Source organism: Pinus tabuliformis, chromosome 9 (genome assembly GCF_031772625.1).
Source record: "Pinus tabuliformis cultivar Carrire ecotype Pingquan chromosome 9, CPIR1, whole genome shotgun sequence".
NCBI classification, from domain to species: Eukaryota; Viridiplantae; Streptophyta; class Pinopsida; order Pinales; family Pinaceae; genus Pinus; species Pinus tabuliformis.
The window spans coordinates 422,010,041-422,029,039 of NC_142307.1; positions in this window are offsets into that span (position 1 = coordinate 422,010,041).

The window sequence follows — 18,999 nt, forward strand, 5'->3', positions numbered from 1 at the left end:
CTTTATTTACTTTATTACATGAAATTTTCATGAGGGCTGTTACAGTGCAAAACTTCAAAGCTCCTTTGATTTGCAATTGGTGAGTATGAGAATGGAAATATGGTGAATGTATTACATCTTGCTCAAAAAATAGAAAAGAGATTTATGAATCTTGTCCAAGGCTTGGTTATGGTCCCACCTAACCAACCTAACAACATTTCTCTTGTTGTGTATCCACACAATGCACATATCCTAAGCTCGATTCTCTTGTACCTAATATGGGCTTCGAGATCACCCTTTTGGATCTTTTTATTATTATTATTTAATACCATCACCTAACACTAGGAAACTTTGTAAGTCACGGGTTCCATTCAAATTCAATTTCCATATGGAATTGTAAATGGTGCATTTGTTTTCAAGCAACCTACCTACCGAATTCGATTCCCATATGGAATTGTAAATGGTGCCTTTGTTTCCAAACAACCTACCCACCTCCAAAAAATAAACCTTTACTATAAACACACTTTTATCCATTGAGCACAAATTATAGATTGGTGAGTTTTTGTTTTTAATCGATTTGGTTGAATAGTCGACGCTAACTGATTTATCATTGACTATTGGCTAAAAAATGTAGTCAGTTTGGGGTGAAAAATGAGGTTCTAATTGCGCCTATAATATTGCATTTTTTTCACTGTCTAATTTGTATTCATTGTCATCTTTGCACTTCATAATGTTGATGTGGGAGTCTCCCATGTTATTGTCATTTTTTATGAGGTTTGAATACCAATATTGGATGTGCAATGTGCATAGGCACATGGGATAAGTTGAAATGTTGGTTGATGTAAAGCCCTATAAATGGTGTTTTAACCCAATGGAGGGTGTTTTATGTCATATTTTCCTAGCCCACTAATGAATTTGGTGTGATTTCAAACTTTTAAAATTAATTTTAATAGCTAATGACTCATAACATACCAATCCACTAGTTATAGTCACATACACACATTTTCACCTTTAAAGATTGTGTTGCTTAGTGATTATGTATTCATGTGACATAAACATTTTCGATCCTGCCACTCACTCTTTACTCCTTTATAGGGTGGATGGTGGCACTGAAAATATATCTCATCCACAAATTAACTTATATTAATTATTATATTATATATTGAGTTCATTTAGAAGAATTTGAAATCAAAATTTGAAAATAGTATATTCTCTAACATATAGGGTTAAAGGATTTTTTTTAAATATAGAAAAATATAGATATTTGGTGGTTTAAAATTATGTATGAAGGGTTTGAATTAAGTTAAATGAAAATATGAAAAAAATAAAAAGTAGTCCATTAGTTTTCATAATCCTCATCTAAGATTCATACGAGTTGTGTCATGTCACCATATTGGGAGTAGAAATTAACAAAAAGGGCATATATTGAAAATAGGGGCATTTTATTTAGAAATGTGTAGTGAAAACCGGTTGAGATTAAATTGATTGTGCGTTTAGCCAATTGGATGGAGCAACAACGAAGTGCATAGATGTTATGTGATTATTGTCATTGTTGTGTATTACAGAACACAGAGGAGGCCATGGAGAGAGGGTGTGGACAATGTAGACCTACTAAATCAATGAGAGGAAAGTGGGTAACCATAGAATCAGATACATAATCTATAGATACAATAAATGTAAGAAGACGAAGCAACCTCAACCAAAGGACGATGGTGTTTATGAATTAACAAATGCTACAACATAGATGAGATAAAATTTATAAACTATGTTGTTGCTTTTTTCAAATCCAAAACATGGTATCAATATGTCAAATATATGAGTAAAGTGAGGCTTTGTGTTGGATAACATATTGGTTGAAATGATATAATTGGTGTACTAAACATCATTAACTATGTTATGTATTATAGGGGCAAGACGAGGCCATGGAAACAGATCGTGTCATATCAAATAAGGACACAACAGATGTCACATGACATCATGTAATCAAAATTTGGCTTAACTTAGGAAGCATTTTATGATAGGTCCATCCTTTTTCATAGTATTATTAGAATTTATAGTGTGTTATCCAATATTGAAATAAATTAATTGATGTTGTTGATATTTCAGATGGAGATTGGAGCAAGTGCACAACCTAAGCATTCAACTAGCAAAAGAAATTAAACATATGTACGTGGGCATGGACCTAAAACTCTTAAATCGCGAAGAACACAGTGGGTGGAAGAGGATATGAAAATGGATCCTCTAGACACAACAAATAATTGCACTGAAGAAGAGGTTGGTCAAGAATATAGTACATGGGATGGGATTTTCTAAGTGATATTTGATTATATTTCTTTGAAATTGATACATTTATGATTTATCCAATTCTTGCTAAACATTAAATAATGGTTGTGTTTGTCGATAGGTAGAAGATAATGATGAAATAATGACTACTAATACCCAAGATCCAATTGGGCTATTAATATTTGGATGGGATGATCCAAACCATCCTTTAAACCATACCAAGGCGAAAATAACATATTTAAAGAGAACTCTACCACCTGAGAAATTTGAACAGCTGATGAGATTAGCATACACTGATGACATGCCACCTAGCCTTAATGATGATGATCATGATAGTGAAAATGCAGTGCATGAAGAAGGATTGAATGAAATTCTTACATGTTTCTTTGGGGATGGAAACAATGATGACAATAATGATCATATGGTTGACAATAATGATGACAATAGGGGTAATTAACACCAATGTGATGTTGATGATAACAACCCAAAAGACTCCATAAAATAAGTAGCAAAGACACCCGTGTTCAAATCGGGCACAAGTAGAACCTCAAAACTAGCATGCACATCAATATTATTAGAAATCGAGTCACTATGTGGTTGGTTAGACAAAGGATTCACCACTCGACTGAAGTGAGTTAAAATCTATTTCTTACAATGCATTGTCAATTGGTGTACGTAATTTGTAAACATTTTGATGTTATTAACCTTACATATTTAATTGCAGGGTTTTAGACAAAGGGGATATTTGCATGTCCAATATGTGCAGAACGATTTTGGGGGTGGTATTTTAAATATCTACATAAATCTATTTATGCAAACAACAAGGTTTTTCTACCACCAGATCATAGATTTAGAAAACCCTATAAGAATCAATTTGATTGGAAAAGTTGAAAATATAATCCCTCCCATGATTATGTGTCTAGTTGATTGGCTTAAGAAGTATGAAGATGCTGAATTGAAAGCTTGGTGAGATTTTTTTGATGGGGGTAATTCTATTGAAGAACCAAAGAAAGTTGTAATTAATATTCCAGAAGGGATGAAAAGGAATTCCTTATTTTATGAGATCCCATACTAGAAGGATATATTAATATCTCACCTTCTAGATCCTATGCACATCTTCAAAAATGTCCTGGATTTAATATTTCAACATATAGTAAGAAAAGAGAAGGGCACCTTGTCTTCGAGGAGAGATATTTCTCTTTCACATACCAAATATGATATAAAATAGTTGTGGCCAAACAGGGAAAATTAAAAATATGCAGAAGCTCCATGGATTTTGAAAAATAAAGAGCTAGACCAACTAAAAAATGTCATACATTCAATAAGGACACCTACTGGCTATGGGTCATCATTAGATAAAACTTTTATAATTGATGGACATATCAAAAGATTTAGAACATGTGATTTTCATAATTTAATGAAGGTATATATCATCATTTAACATTTACTGGTAAAATTGATTAGGTACTAAATATATTATGATATTCTATTATGTGACAAAAATAACTAATGACCTTTGATCAATGTGTTTGGCAACATATCATGCCATTGGAAATTAGGGGGGATTCATGTCTTACCATTGACTTGAGGAATTCTATAATTAAATTGTCAACATTTGCAAGGTATCTCGCATGGATTGTTAATGTGTGAGAGACACATAGATATTGTATTGCATTTTAATTTTTTCCTAAAGGTTCATACTAATTTACTATTCTTATATTAGGTGGGTGGCCTCCCAGGAGATCCACGAATGCGAAGCGCCAAAATGGAAGAAGGAAATTGCATAAATTGTATGTGTATTTGAGAAGGAGCTCCTTAGAAGTTTCATGGACCTACAAGTCCATTTGCTTATACACCTAGTCAATGACATTGAATTGGAGGGTGTCGTATCAACGAAGGTAGATGTTTTTCTTTGAGAGGTGTACGAAAACTATAAAATATATGTCCAAAAAAAGGCACATCTAGAGGGTTGCATGGATGAAGGGTATGTATTGAATGAAGCATTTTTCTTTCTATGTGAATTTCTTGGTAAGGATTTTGAAGCTGGGATGTGCTTATGGGATGAAGAACGAGCATTAAATATTATTGATAGAGAAAAACCACAATCTAATGGTGTTCAAGTAGAAATTAGTAGGTAAAATCATGATCATTGTGGTTGTTTTTATTGCAATCATTAATTTACTTTGTAATTTATTTTTCAAATTAACAACATGGCCTTTGGAGTTTGAAATAAACTTGTTGACATGTAATAGGTGTAGATGAAGGTGCTATACTCGACAACTTCATTCTGTACCACATGGAATTTATGAACAAATGAATTGATTTGTATTGATAAATGAGAGGAGAAATGTTAGAATCAAGGAGACAATTTAAGAGATCAAACCCAAGGAATACCCCATTTCCTATTGATCTACAAGGGGAACTGAGAAAAGATTTCACATTTGAATGGGTTACTAAACAAATTCAAAATCAAATAGAAGATGCAGGTATAGATTTAAACATAACAAAAGATGAAATCAACATGTCTAGAGGATGTGAAAGAAATGTATAATTGGAATTTTACAGAATGTTGTTTCCTTACAATTTTGACACTATTAATTATTTTAATATTCATCATTATATTTGTTTTAACCAAAACAAATGGTCTTTCATACGCAAGGAAATATCCAACAATGTGAGCATGTGGTCCACATTATCATATAGAACATGTAGATGTAAAGAGATGATCATTTTATTGTGGCATCATGATTGAATTCAAGCAATCCAATCGATCAAGCTCAAAATATAAGAATATTATTGAAGGGAATCTACAATATGTTGGAAAATTACAAGAAATCATTGCGTTGGATTACCACTCTTTTAAATGTTGTATTTTAAGTGTAGATGATATGAAGCATTTTAGAGGACACGAAGAAATGATACCTATAGTGGATTGTTTTCAATAGATTCCTCAAAGTTCCTACTGGAGGATAAGGAGCCTTACGTTCTAGCAATTCATTGTGAGCAGGTATTTATTTAACTCAAATAAAAAGTGGTAGTGATCAATAATCTATTAATACATTGTTTATTGCGAATATATACATGTGTTTATTAATCAATAAAATTGTTATAACATGCGCCAAATACATGTATGTACTCATTCACGTGCAGACATTTTTCTATGAAGATGTTCTGGACCTGAAATTGATATTTTTCATACATTATGATCCAATATTAAGGCATGTATTTGATGATGCATTAGTGGATAATAAACAAACAATGATGGCCAACAAAATGAGAGAGAAGGATTAGAGAAAAATCGAAGAAATTGACATCCATGATGATGCTGAAGATGGTTATGTTTAGGCACAAGAAGACAAAAATACAAAGTTATATGATGTTATGGAAGACAAAAATATGGATGGTATAGAAAAGGATGATCCAAATACATCTAGTAACAATATGGATGGTCTACAGTCAAATTTCAATGATGATGAAGATGGTGCAGGTCAAGATGAGGATGATGAAAATGTTAACTACTTGAAAGATCATATGAACACTGACAATGATACACTGGATGGCATTATTGTAGACAATGATGTTAATGACCAAGAATTCTAAATTTTCAGAATTATTTGTAATCCATGTTTAATAAAATATGATTCTTATGGCCTAATTTGAAATGCTTCAATATTATTTGTGTGAATACAAATTACCCATTGCAATATCATTAAAGTGTTCAAGATATGGTATGAATTGTTAGAAAGAAATTAGGATTACTTGATTGCTTCTTCCATTCATTTTGTATCAACATATGTTCGTGAAGACATAAAAGGTAAAAAAATATTAATGCACGTATCTCACAATGATTTGACTAACCAACTTTGTTAACTTCATTATTTTTATATTGTTTGCATTTTAATGTTGGTCGACATAATTTTTTTATTATTTTTTATTAAGAACTAAACATAAAATAATTAAACAAAATAAAATATTTTAATAACCTAGAATTAGATAAAAATTTAATAAATTAAAGCTCAATTTTAGTTTCCTATATTTTAGAAAAACACGAATATTCAATCTCAATAATATCTTTTAAATTAACATATATAACAATCCAAATCAATCTTAATTAAAACAAAATATTAAAAATTACATCACATACTATAAAATAAACTTTATAATAAGAAAATAATTATAAATTTACAAAAAAATACCATTAACCAATAATAACTAGGCCCTTACCCTTTAAAACCTCTCAGCCCCTAATGCCTAAGCACTTGACATTTAATCCCATAACCACTAATCCCTAATCCCTAAACCCTTAAGACCTAAAACACAAAAGCCCAAAATCCCTTAACCCCTAAGTCGTTGACCCTTAAACCATTTAGCCCTAATCCTCGAACCCTTAAGCCCTAAACCCTTAATCCCTAATCCCTTAACGCAAAATCCCTAAATCACCTAACCCCTAATCCATTTACCCTTAAAAACTTAAGCTCCAATCCTCAAACCCTTAAGCCTTAAGCCCTTAATCCCTAATACCTTAACAAAAAATACCTAAATCACCTTACCCCGAAGTCATTCACCTTATTATCACTCAGAATTTTACCTGACTGTGAAAGGAAAATCTTGAGGTAGCCTTAAACTAGTCTTTTAGATTGGAAACTAGGCTTTCCAATCCAGAGAGGGATTTCTCTATGAGTTTGCTATCTAGTGTCACTTGAACATCAACTCATATAATAAAACAGTGCCTAGATCCTCAACTAGAATAAGAGGTATAAATTTGGTAGGGCAGAGAAGCTAAAACCATTGGGCATGGAGTCAAAAGATCTTAAAATTAATCAAGAGGTCTTTAAGATGCTTGTGGTACGAATTTTTTTTTTACAAAGGCAACATAGGTGGTATTTCCTTAGAAAAAATTATCATTGAGTATGGCGGAATAAAGAAAAAATCCCATCAAAACAGAGTATCAAAGATGAATTTTGCAGTGATTTTAGAAGGAAAATAGTGAATCTGTGAGATTGTGATGAAAACAAAGCATCAAAGATGAATTTTGAATCCTTTTCTTACATTAAAAAATTGAAGATAACACATCAAACAAAATACTAAAAGAAAACAATCACTAAAGAGCACAGATTGGAAAATACCAACACATGAATCTCTAGTTTCAATTGCTTAATTTCAGAAAAAAAGTATTTACATACACATAATAGTATTTATTTTATGAAAATCCAAACCTTTTCCTCATTGTGATGACAAAATTTATAATTTTTTTACAAAATATTCAGTTATACAATCTTTGGCAAAAAAATCGAATATTAGCAACAAAATACGATAAATCTGCAATATGTTGCAAAAATCCTAGAATTGTCTACGAGTCATGATCAACTGAAGTAGAATATTCCTCTAATGCAATCCATTTATTGCTGAATGAAGTTATCCTTTGTTAGATGGTTATTGATGGTAATTATGCTCCTATCATCTCCTTATACAGAGTATTAAATTATGTGTGAAAATAATAAGAGTTTGGTGGTAAATCATTGATGACTCTTCTTGTTTGATTAAGAAGATTAAATATTTGTCTAAAAGGTCGAAAATGTTTTGACTCGTTAAACTAGAAGAAGTATGATTGAACTATGATGTGTCATTCATGTTTTCTTGAAATTTGGCCTGATACACTTTATCTGGGATAAGCACTTATTAATCATTCCAAAAGCTTGGTAGACCCTACACAAAAAGATCCTAGAAGATATATTTAAAACGTGATACTTTGTTTAACATATAATTTGATTTTTCTATCACGTCCTTTATTAAGCCATCTTTCACAGTATAATTCTTAGCTTGAAATACAAGTTCGGTCTGAAAAACCAAATGAGAATTGATCCTTGTGTTAAGAAATCTTACAACATTTATGGATTTCATGGTTTTGTCTTCTAGATCCTTCTGAAAAATGGAAGCCTAAGTCAAATAATAATTTTCCAATTCTTTTTCATCTTCAACCTATGCAAAATAATCCTTCAATCTTTTAAGTTCCACATCAAGATGGTTACAAATAACATATTTAGTATTAATCAAACTGAGCTTCATTAACTTTAATCCTGCCTTTAATTCTTTCTGTTTAGCCAGAGATTCCTCAAGGGCCTTTGTTTTTTATTCATTATCTTGCTCTAATTTAGTCAGCTCCTCTTTTAATTTTCTTCTCTCCATAGCTTTAACTTTCAAGTTTCCCAATTCTTTGGATAATGAAATATCAAGATCATCCCTTGAGATATGTTCAAATTGTGATTTTTAAAGTGTTTGAAATTCTTGATTTAACTCTTCAACTTGATTTCTTAATAATGCAATGGTTCCTTTAACATCCTGTAATTTTGATTCTGTTGATGGTGCTGGACCTGCCAACATGCAGGGGATCTTCCCGATATGAAGTCCCAATCAAACCTCACACCATTTGGTGTAGGAGTCCCATCCGATATAAAGGCATGATTTCCAAATCCTTAGAGATTTTCCTTGACTCTAACTATCAACACAAGAGAGTGATGCAACAATTTCTTCAAAAAGCAAGGGAAGTGTGTCTAGTGAGAGTACAATTCAACTGTGTCTAGGTTCTTCTATTGCAAAGGGAGAGAGAAAAATGAGCCTCTAAGTGAGAGGTAATAGTACCAAGAGACACACATGAACCAAAAGGGTTGTCCAGCATCCAACGGAATAGTCCATAAGGGATGTGATAGTCGTTACAACCAACAAATAAGGGGATATCCGTCTAACATCTAGCGGAATAGTCCACATCGGATGCGAAAATAATTATAACTAGTAAGAAAAGAAATATATGTATAGTATCATGAGGAATAGTCTTCAAGAATGAGATAACGATAACAAACATTACAACACATTATCAAAAATATAAGAAATAAAATAAACGAAATAGTTCAACTATCTTAGTACATGTGAAAACAAACATGAAATACAAACGTTCATAGAATATTACTACAAACATCCATAGTTCATGCATGAAGAGTGTGCTGGCCTGAAAAGGCTTCTATTATTAAGCAAAAGTCCCAAGAAACATATTTACATTTTACATCACTAGCCTCAGTAGTGGGACATTGGAGCCACTCCTTGCTCCTCAAAGAATGAGCTGATCTCTCTAATGCCTTGCACGAGGAGCCAAGGTGAAAAGTCCTTTGCTCATACAATGAGGGGGTATATATAACCAAGGCATTATGATTTCCCCTTGTGACTCTTTGAATACCCTCATTATTGATGACTTTTCAACTTACATGAATCCTCATATTCATGTGTATCGATTGGACTTCCACTTTACAATATACATGGCCCACAATAGTGATGTGGTATATGACAACTCATGATACAACTTTACATGACACTACTGACATGGACTGGCTTGATGATGTGGAAATGTCAAGCCGCTATTGCTGCTGAGTGATAGACGTGTTCTTGGATATGATTTCTCTTCTCCTCCACATAGCTTGATGATGCGGGGTCTTCAATGATCTTTGATATTGGAAGGTGGTTGCACACTTTTGTTCCTTTTTCTTGCTCTTGGTAGGTCCACTCATCCATTCATATACAAGTGAGTCATCTCACCATGACTTGATAGTGTACCTGTTCTTGTAATTCACTCATGATGGGATGACATCAATCTGAAAACTCCCTATCCTAAGATGATGCATTATTATCCATGAACTGAGCCCAAGAAAAGTGACAAGATAGGAGATAGGGCCTAGTAACTAAGCATTGTGCAATTCCAAGCGTCAGGGGGAGAGCTTGATCACCGAGACTATGTAGAGTGTATCTAAGGCTTGAACGAGGAACTTTTCAGCATAGTCCCCATTGGGGAGAAAAATTGCGTAGAGGCCACTAAGAGTTAGGATTGCACAATTCAAGCAAGAAGTGGCTGGTGCAGGATGAGGCCCTGAGAGGTTAGTTTTGCATAGTTTTCAGAGGCAATGGGGTTTGGGTAGAATAGAGACATCGAAGACAAATCTGTGCAGTTCTTGAGGACAATGAGCTCTAGCTTAGGGAAGGACACTAAAGGAAACATATGTGTAGTTCTAGAGGCCAAGGTAGGTTGGGCTCTCTGTGCATTGCAAGGTACAAATAGGCAAGGGAAACCCTTGAGGACTGAAAGTGCGAAGTTCACAGTTCAAGGAAGGCTAGGAGGTGCAAGTGCGCAATTCTAGGGGGTCAAGGAAGGCTTCTGGGCTCTGAAATTGTGTAGTACAAAAACCCTAGATGAAATTGACTATACAATGCACAATAATAGGCAGAAAGGTCACATTAATGAGGGCTGAGACTATGTAGTGTGTAGCTCAGTCAAGGCCCAGTGAATCTGAGTTTCTTGGTAGGGAATATTTTCTGAAAATGGTTAAGTGCGGGAGCGAGATAAACTCGTGATAAACTTGAAATGTGATCACACACTTAGCATACTTCGATGACATGACAACATAGACCACTGAAACAACAAGACAAAGCATTACCCTCTGTGTGACTGCCTTATGACAAGAAGTGACAAGTGTGACACTTAAGATAGACCTTTGGACCACTGTGATGACACTTGTGCGATAGTGCTCAAGACTTTGTGTATGAGTGCAATAGGTGTTTACATGCTAGGAAAACTCGTATACACAAATACCAACCTTCGAAACCACCAGAAAAGGTTCTCAAACATCACATATCAGTCAAGCATGCCAAAATATGATAATTAATCCAACAGACAAAAGGGTTCAAATAACTTGGGGAAAGCTCGTGAAATGAGCTTAAGTGTTTGAAAAAATCAAGGGAAAGACCAATGGAGGCTCCAAAATTTGAATACAAGCCAAAATTTTGGAGGGTGTTGCAACAACTACAACACTTGGTGACACACTGGTTGAATTCCATCTTCTTTATCTTGGTTAGTTTCCTCTGTGAAGGGCATTGGTTCTTCAGGGAGTATTGATTCATCATGTAGATTATTTTGGATTCCACACTTACCCCATGGGTAGACATGGTACCCTCTATACATTCGCACTTGAACACAACATAAGATTTCACATAATCACAATGTTTCGAGTTGGTAAGGGTAGTAGAGATTGCGAGCTTAAGATTTTTAAAGTATAGATTTTCATCTCTGGTGTTGCTCTGATGCCAGCAGGACTGGAAATCAACTCGAAAGAGTCATGCAGGAACACAAACATTACTTTGTTGCTAGCGATTCTGGACAGCACCCCAACAGAGTTTCTTGCTTCACCTCTTTGTGTAGGAAGCCTTTCTCTTCTTTCACCTTTATTTATTTATTTAAAGAGAACTATGCATCGACACTTATTTATTTTGGGGCAGAAGAGGGATCCCGACTTATTGATAGCATGAGAGGTTGTTCCTTCAGAGAAGCATATAAAGACCTTTGATTTATTTTTTCTCATTTAGATTTTCCCCTTCTCCATTTCTACTAGTTGGATAGGATTGAAAACACCAAAGTAGAGAAATGAGTGTAGACATGAAGTTTCCAGACTATACACAGGTTCATGGTTGGACCAAAAATCTCCTTATAGATGGATCATATTTTCTGTCATAACTTCATTGGCCAAAAGATGTAACCAACACACGGAAGACAGACAAGATGCTAACCAAATGTTGGAGTGTCACAAGACTGTTTAGACCACACACACTTAGAATCCACAACGAATTAAGACACAACACTTATTTACATGACAAAACAACACAAAACTAAAGCAAAGACATAAACAACAAACAACTAATGACTATGTACATTGTGCGGGGCGCAAATCCATATATTCATTGAAAATATTGTTTTAAGTCTTGGCCATTGATAGGGAGAGAGTCAATCTTCTCGTCAAGTGACTAAAGATGATACATGTGTTGGCAAAGCTTCTCCTGAACTATGTATGGACCAATCCATGGGGATTGAAACTTAGTGTGTTTTCCTTTTTCCTCGTGGTTTCTATCCCACATTAAGACTAAGTCGCCCACACTAAAGCTATTTTTCCTTGCATATTTTCTATCAAACCATCTCTTGATACGACTCTAGTGAAGTAATATTTTTTCTTTGGCTTTTAGCCTTTCTTCCTATAGCTTGTGCAAAGTGTCCATCCTACGTTGAACTAGAAGACATGGCTTGCCTTGGGATTCTTGGGATAGTTGGAGAGCAAGCAAGTAGATGTTCAGCGGGAGGATGGCTTCTTTTCCATACACCAAGAAGTAAGGGGAGGTGTTCAAAGAAGGTTTAGGCGTGACTTGGTTAACCCATAAGGCATTCACTAAAGTGGGGTGCCAATTTTGTTGTTCGGGAATATGGTCTTTTTGATGATACCGATGAGGTTCTTGTTCGTGGATTCGACAAAACCATTTCCCTGAAGATAATAATTAGAAAAATGTTTCAAGATAACACCATTTTCCAATGTATAATCATAAAGTTTTAACAAGGAAAAGTATGTTGCATTGTCAAAAACAAGTGATGTAGGAACGAAGAACCTGGGGAAGATATTATGCTGTAAAAGGATGATGACCTCATGATCGTTCACCTGTTTTAGCGGAACTGCCACCGTCCACCGTGTGAAATAATATGTAGCAATTAGGATATAGAGGTGTTGCTTTGATGAGTGTGGGAAAATTTCCCCAATGATATCCAAGCCCCACTATTGAAACAGTTCTTCCACTGCAACATGTTGCAGTAGGGCTGCTGACTTCTGATTTCTACTGGCACACTTTTGACATACCAGACACTTGTGGGAATAAGCATGAGCATATTGGAATAATGTAGGCTGGTAAAATCTAGCCCACATGACCTTATGTACTATAGTATTTCCTGCGAAGTGTCCTCCGGCTGGTCCGTCATGGAGATCACGTAAAACATTTTCTAAATCGTGTGCCTCCAAACACCTGAGCAATAATTCATTGTCGTGCTTTCTGAAAAGCACCCCATGCACCAACTGATATGACAATTCTTTGAGTCTAAGTGCCTTCTTTTATCATGTATAGAAGTGGGGGGGAATCGTGCCATTCTCGAGGTTTTGGGGCACATCGTGTACCAAGAGTTTTTGTCTGTAGTGGGCGTGACTTGCTCAACATTGTATATTTCAATTTCTTTCTCCCACCCTGTGAGCTCTTCTTCTTCCTCTTTGGCATTTACTGCCTTTGCTACTAACTGGAAAAGACCATGAACCTTGATAGTGTGAAATGGATTAATATCAAGATCATATTCCTGTAATCCGGTCATCCAGTTCACCCTCCTTTCACCTAACTCTTGCAGAACGAGCAATGATCTTACTTTTAGGTGTGGAACAAAGATAACACAACATTTTTTTAACAAATAGGGTTTGAAGTCATTTACCACTTTTTACACTGCATAAGGCTATTTTTCCACGACGGGGTAGTTGAGCTCTGGTCCTTGTAGACTCACACTCATGAAGGAGATATGTTGTTAATTGTTCAACTCATCCTTCTGAGTTAGCAAAATAGAAAGAGAAGTGTCAGAAGAAAAATTGTAGAGTAAGAAGTATTTACCAAAGTCAGGGCTATACAATGCGGGTGCTTCTTCTGTATCTTGCTTGATACGGGAAAACGTGCCCTTTTCCCACTTATCCCATTTATAAACTGTGTCATTCTTGATCATCTCTTGTATCGGTTTAAAAATTTGAGCATAGTCAGAGATGAACTTTTAGAGGAAGTTGATCTTCCCCAAGAAAGACTGCATGGATTTCTTGTTCACTGGGTGGGGAATCTGTGTGATGGTTTGAACCTTGTTTGGATCTACCTTGATCCCACTTTTAGAAATGATGTGTCCCAGGAGATTACCTTCGGACACTGCAAATATACTCTTCTTGGGATTCAAGGATATCCCATATTTACGACATCACTCAAAAATATTCTTTAGATGGCGTAGGTGGTCTGACCATTGTTTGGAAAATACTATCACATATTCAAGGTAGAACACTATGCTCTATCCAATAAGCCCACAAAAGGCGATGTCCATTACATGTTGGAATGTCACACCAGCATTGACTAGCCCAAACGAAATTTGTCGAAATGCGAATGTGCCCCACTTTTTCCGGAACCTGGTTGTAACCTGATGTTGATAGTGCTGGACCCACCAACATGTCAAGGGGATCTCCCCAGTAAGAAGTCCCAAATATATCTCAGACCATTTGGTGTAGGAGTCCCAGTAGTGGGTCATAAGGTAATGCCTTGACCGCGATGTCGCACAGAGGCAAGTAGGATAACTCTGTCAGTAGCAAGGGTGTGACTATTGCAGTGAGTCAAGGAAGATGTATGAGAGGTTCTAACACAAAAGGGAGAGAAAAGGGTGAAGGTGAGTTCCAGGTTGAAAGGGATCAGTCCCAACTTGGCTAGGAACACACAACACAAAAGGACATACACAACTTTCGGTGGAGTAGTCCACTCGGATGCGGCAGTCACAACGTATAAGGTAAGATAACACGTACAACACTCACGGATCAGTCTGAATGAGTGCAACAGTTGTTACAACAAGGTTCATGTGAAAGGTATGTCTGGTGTCCGGTAGAGCAGTCGACACAGATGGTGATAATATTAACAACATATACAACACATTAACAACAAGATTCATATAATTTCATGTGAATCAGTTCATACTCAAATATGTAAGTTAAACAACATATATCATTAAGGCAACCGAAGTAGTCCAACTACAATAACAACATATGCATGAAAATGTGTTGGCTCTCATTATATAAAAGTGTAAGTTCCAATCATACAATACATCCATGTAAACCTGCTAGCCTCATCAGTGAAACGTTACAATCACATCCGCCTGCTCATCCAAAGATATGTACTAGCTCCGTGTAGTGGAGAAGCCAAGGCGTGCTACAATACTGTCCAAGCCTTCTTCAAGATAGTCTTAGTAGAAGCTTGGCTGACCAAAAGCCTATACAATGAGCTGTGAGGGACTATTTATAGCAAAGGGTGGGGTGACACTTGACATTCCCCTTTGTGATAGTTCAACTACCCTCATGACTCTTCACCTACTCTATGACTGTTACGTCCAACTATTGACACTTGACATGACTCGACATTACAATGCACATGTACTCATGTGAGACAACATGGCTTGAGAAAGCCAAGAAAGACATCACTGACACTCGGTCCGCTGTGGCGAGACCAACTCTTTGACATGCTTGTGATGGTGAAGGTGGTAAACTGATGCCAAGATTGGTCATCCGTGATGGTGTGCATGCACCTCATGGTGACATCTTGCTAAAGCAAACTCTTGCCTCCATTGCAACCAGTGCATTGGTTTGCCCCTTCATCCAACTTGTCTGCTAACATGTGCATGGTATTCTTGCATACGATTGAACCAACAACACACTGATGCATATTGTCTGTGATGATCTTCAAGTCTGTGCTGGTGGTCATGCACATCAACTTGCCGAAGTACATGCTCAGCCCCAGTTGGACTTGTTTCTTGTCTTCGCCTTGGTGAGTGTGTTGAATGGGTTGGATTGCATGTGTGCACTCAATGACATGCATACTACCGAATCCCTTGCATGTGATCAACAACACTGCTCACCATGTCTGATCTGTGTCAGCTACTGGGATGGATCCTTAACTTGTATGGGCGTAGTTTCATCCATGAGTGCATGTTGCATCCACTGCTGTTCCTGTTCCTGTTGCAGCTCATTTGTATGTGTGTGAAGCTTCATGTTCTTCCTGAGCTGTTACTTTAGCACATGCAACTCTTTCTTTGTTACATCTTCTGCCTTTGCGTGATCTTCATGTCTCACCGTCACTTCATAGCCAGAGTCTCCAAAGTTTCTTTCATCATCAATGGACCTGCTTGAGCTTGCAACCTTGTGCCACCTCCGTGTTTTCAACAACCCTCCTCTTGCATTCATTGCATTTGGTATGATGTCTTCAACTGTTGTTCATGATGCTGCTCACTGTGATGCTGCTTCTGTCATATATTTACATCCCTGCCTACGAACAACTTGATGTCTTTATGGGTAGGCAAGTCCGTGGACACTTGATCGATTGCATCCCAAAGTGTGATTTGAATGATGTCTTTGTCTCTGCTCTCCTGGAAACCATTGTACCTATACTGCTGTTATAGACATTTTTGTGCCCTACAAACCCAAGCATGAAATGTCCATAAACCAAGGGCTCCTAAGTTCCTAAAAGTGTTGTTCTAACCCCTAAAGGAACAAGGTCAACAGATTACAGCTTCTCCTAGAAGTTCTCCATGAAAAACTACTCAAAATTGGTCAAAATAGGATCATTGCAGCTGCTCCACTAGCTAGGTGCGTTGCATCTCACCCAAATACACTGTGAGGGTGCGTTGCATTTCAAAAGTCCCTTCTGTGGGGTGCGATGGGTGAGAAATGACAAATGGCAGTTTCATTTCGTGAGGTGGAGAGGCAATGGAAGCTTCCAGAATCTTCTCCTGTGACACTTGCCTCACTGAATTCGACCAAGGATGAGTACGAGGCCCTCAGTCTCCAAGTGGAAGCAAGAACTGTCAGAGAGAAGACACTAATCAAATCACAAGTTGACTCATCCTCCTTACATATATCTATATATGGATCCCTCATCCCAGAGATCCAGAGGCTGGAATTTTGCATATTGTAAGGAATTGTTGTTGGTTTCTAGAGACAAACATCAGATTGTTGGGTGATCTAAGCTTTGTTTGAGGTGAAGAGGGGCTTCTTTGCTGGGAGGTTGATGCTAGGTCGGAACAACTGGTTGTAACTCCTCCTGGATCTTTTCTTGTTTATCAATAAAAGCTATTTGAGTTTTCCTCCATGCTTTTGTATCATTGATGCATGTTACATATGTATGGTCAATTTAAATCTGATCCTAAATTGTTTATGAATATAGATCCATGTCTTTGTATAGTGCTATGCTTCTGTGATCTTACAGGTACTTTGTGAAGCTGGGCGTGCAAGGGAGCAGGTAGCTGGGGACTATCAAAGAAGAGAGGGATCGAATCGAAGGATTAGCGAAAGACAGAGGTTGGTATTTCTATTCCTCTCTATCTATAATTTGTAAAGGAAAAACATAAGTAGCTTTTCTCTATTTGTTTCTAAGGCAGCTGTCACACCTTAGTGGGATAGAGCAGTTCTAAATAGACACTTTTCCCTGTAACAAAATGGCGACCATACTGGGGAGATAATTAGTTTGTTTGTGTATCATTCTTTGTTGTTTGTTTCATAAACTTATAAGTAGCATTCGAACTGCATTTGCCATAACAAATGCAAAGTAGATAAATGCTGCTTCAATCCATCCACTGGATCTGTTTATGATTTAAACAACTGATTCACAAACTATCTGATTGCCCTTGTGATAGCTCTTAGATCCTCCTTAGATCTACCCTTGATTTTTGCATTACTGATTGCTTTTTAATCGGCCAAAAACCAAGAACTGTACTGCAAACTGTGACCCAGAACCCGGACAGAGTCTCGTTTCTGGCCCAACGCAGGTACTGTTCAGAGATTCTGAATTTCAGCGCACTTCCTGAGTGGACAACCTGCGTTGCATTTCAGATTCTCTGTGTTACAGGTGCACTGATCAGGTTAGCTCTGGGCAGTTGTGGCTTCTGTGGATCATCCTTTCCAGTTCTGTTCCTGAATTTTGCTACCTGTGATCAGTATATGTCTGTTTGAAACCCATTTTCCTTGCTGTTATTCCGCCTCCTTTGTACAAAAGAACTGTAGATGTTTTTGTGTGTTTGTTGAGTCATTTACAGTTCTCCTTTGCAAAAGTAGCATAGTCGTACTGTCGTCCTTTGATTTGAATCTGTCGCAAGTGTCGATTTTGATCGTAGGAGAAAGTTTGATTGTTGTTGATGGTAGATTATCCTGTTACTGTTGCTTTTGGTCTGAATTTGTAATTTTCTAGTGTCAAAAAACAAGTATTCATTTCAAAATCGTAAGGTGTCGTAATCGTCTCTATTTTAGATTTCGAAAAGAAGCTTGTTTATATTTGTCGCTTGAAAAGAAATTCAGATTTGTACATCAACTTTCTTTTTAGCATCCATATATTAAGAAAGTGGAAAACAAATACATGCGTGTGCATTTGCATATAGACAGTCTGTTTGGCTTGATTTAGGAAAGTGCATTTAGAGTGTGCTTTTTGCTCTTTGTGAAAAGATTCTGAATTTCTTTTCCCTAGTAGCTAGGATTTTCATTGCACAAAAGAGATAAAAGTTTGTTTATCATCTTAAGATTGCATTTTAGGAATTACATCTACATCTCGTGGTGAACCCTAAAGGCAAACTTCATAAGCAAGATCAACTTAAAATAAATTCAATCAATCTAAAAACGCTTTGGAACTTAACGCGCAACATTTAGAAGTCTAGGCTAGAGACGTATTCCGGCGTCGTAAAGCCTGGTAACTGTTGTCCTCACTGATGGTTGGGTGATTCCTCCACTTTGATACGATAAGTGCCAGTACGGACTTGTGCTCCCACGTACCGTCGAGTATATTTTGGGAGACCCCTATAGGCTTAAATCCTTTATCCATAGGAAGCCGTGTTTGCCGCCCTATCGATCGCAATGCACTGAACATAGCATTCAGGAAGATTGACTGCCGTACCATAAAAAGTATTATGCAGTTTTGTGATTGGTTTGGTACTCCCTCTACCTAGACTTCCAGAGTAGTCCCTTTCGTTCCTTTTCAGACTCTTTAATGGAAAAGGTCCATCTGAGCACTTGTCACTTCAAGCTCATTAAAAATCGAAGGAGACTAGAGTCATCTTTTGTTTTTTCTCGA